Source organism: Suricata suricatta, chromosome 14 (genome assembly GCF_006229205.1).
Source record: "Suricata suricatta isolate VVHF042 chromosome 14, meerkat_22Aug2017_6uvM2_HiC, whole genome shotgun sequence".
Classification (NCBI taxonomy): Eukaryota; Metazoa; Chordata; class Mammalia; order Carnivora; family Herpestidae; genus Suricata; species Suricata suricatta.
In genome coordinates, this window is record NC_043713.1 from 23286577 (window position 1) to 23288902 (window position 2326).

At 50.9% G+C, this 2326-nt stretch overlaps 1 protein-coding gene across 1 annotated transcript in view; it reads right to left on the reverse strand.

Annotated features, from left to right (window-relative positions):
- Window positions 1–227, reverse strand: part of MAPK4 (mitogen-activated protein kinase 4) — a 144967-nt gene extending 144740 nt beyond the window's left edge. The window contains exon 1 of the mRNA XM_029922778.1: window positions 72–227. The gene's annotated coding sequence lies outside the window, so the exon portion shown is untranslated. The remainder of the gene's footprint in view (window positions 1–71) is intronic.
- Window positions 228–2326: the final 2099 nt, after the last annotated feature.

Here is a 2326-nt window from a genome sequence, read left to right on the forward strand (position 1 = left end):
CAGCCACCCGGCGGAGCGCGCGCGGTGCGGACGGACCTTCTCCCCCGAAGCCCCCACACAGGCAGCCTCACCTGGGGGGCCCGGCGCCCGCGGTCTCTGAGTCGAGCCGCCGTCCCGAGGCAGCCTGGCCTTCCTGCCCGGGCGCACGTTCTCAGGAGTCCTCCGCCACCTTAGAAGCCCGTCCCCACTTTTGCAGGGGAGGGGGGAGGGGACCCCCTCGGGCTCTGCCCGGAGAGGGAGGGGGCGCCGGGAAGCGGGATCCTCCCGAGCCCCGGCCGAAAGCGGGCCTCTCAGCCCGGTCAGCCCCGCGCCGCCGCAACGGCCGGGGGCGGGGACGCGGGGGTAGAGGGAGCGGACGGGGACCGGGTGGCTGGTTTGGAGCCGTGCGGTCGCTGGCGGTCGCCGGACCAAGGGAGACCCGGATGGTCGGGAGAAGGAACCGGCCCAGAGTCGAGGGGGCGCCGGGTGCACGTGCACCGGTCCAGGGCCGGCCACCTGGGGTGTGGACCTGTGCCCATTTATTTGCTGGGCCGGGATAAAAGTAACAGAAGGGAACCAGACTTTGGAAGCCGAGGAAAAAGAAAGCAGAAGGCACCAGACTCGTGCACAACAGTGGTAATAACTGGTGTTTCGGTGGCGCCTCCCAGCAAATCCCAAGCGGTCCATACCGATTAGGTGCGTCTCTGACTGCATTCGCCCCAGTGGAATGGTGGAGGAGCCACTTTTCTAGGCAGAGAAAAAATATGATAACCTCAATATTGTATAATGAGGTCACTGGCGGCTTTAGCTGCCCATGAGCCCTCCCTTCTCCCAACTCCAAAGCATTCTGAGCAAGAACCTTGCTTTGACCCTTCATAAGGTCAGCTGTATCCTGTGGTTATTTCTGCTTTACCCCCCATTTCTACCTCCAGGGCCTACTACATAATTCCAGGTGTGTAACAGGCGCTCAGTCACTGTTGAATGCGTTAACGTGTGATTCATGCAACTGTGCTAATTAACGTGGGCAAAAACAAAGATTTTAAATTGTGGGATCAAATTAGAAAACGCATCAAGTGGGTAGAACAGTGATGGCCGTATGAGGTGTAATAAATGTTAGCTTTAATTATTAGGCACATAGAAATGCTATGAATCATATGTATGCAGGTAATAGGTTGAGGTTACATGCTAATTTAAAGACAGCAGTTATCTGAACCTTCATTAACCTAAAAGAATACGAAAGGATAAGGAGAGAATATGTACCAAGCGAATATGCGTGCATCTGTGGTAAGACTTTCCTACGTATCTTTCCCAAAGAGAACATTTTAACAGTTGCTTCTTTAATTTTCATTACTAATAAGTGTTATCAATTCAGTGGATATGCATACATATGAAATACTCTGTTAATTTATTCATTTTTATAACATCTTTTCTAGGAAGAGAAATAAGAGGTCCCGAGGATTCTCATTTTGTCCAAAAAAGCCAGAAAGGCAAATGTCCCACCACATGAAATCCATTAGGCTGAGAGTCTGGTCAAGGTCTGAATAAAGAGACTGACCCAGGACGGTACCAGCAAAGCTCCTAGTCTCCCTCCTGGGTGTTTTAGATCAGTGTCTTGGGTCTGTGAAACCCCTTTTGGGAGCAATGTGCTTGTCCACGTGAGATAATTTATCTCTTCCATTTGGCCACTGGGAAAATGTAATTTTCTCCGTGTGATAAGTGTGAGTGAATGGCTCACGCATAGTGAATGGCCGTCCTCCAAATTATGGTACGAGGGTGTGAAATATGCATTTTAATACCCGAGTCCATTACTGCACAATGCCAGGGGAACGAATAAGAACTAGGATATTTTATCTAGACACCCTGCATCACATCAGTATCACATGGTGTTCTGTGGATGCTGTTATGAGGGAACAGGTTATTTCTTATTTTTACCCTGGCAGGAGAAAGAAGCAGCTGCTTAGAAGGGTATGTAGGGGATGACCACACAGAACCCAGGGGTTGGGAAGGTCACCAGGTTGTGTGAGGACTTCTTTTTTTTTCAGGGGCGCTTGGGTGGCTCAGCCGATTAAGCCTCCAACCCTAGATTTTCTGTTCAGGTCATGATCTTGTAAGGATGCAGGTCTGATTCAGGTTTCCCCTCTGACCTTGAAGGCCAGCTAACACCATTAACATTTCTGGGGGCGGGCCTAAAGTTGGAGGTTAAGACTAGTCACGCCCTACCTGAGGGTCCTAGTCAAGCCCTACCTGAGGGTTCTGGGTCCACTCTGTAATTGGTTAAAGTTACTGTCAATGATGTGATGCTATATTGATTGGACCCCTGTACCTGTGTCACAATTTCCTGTAACTC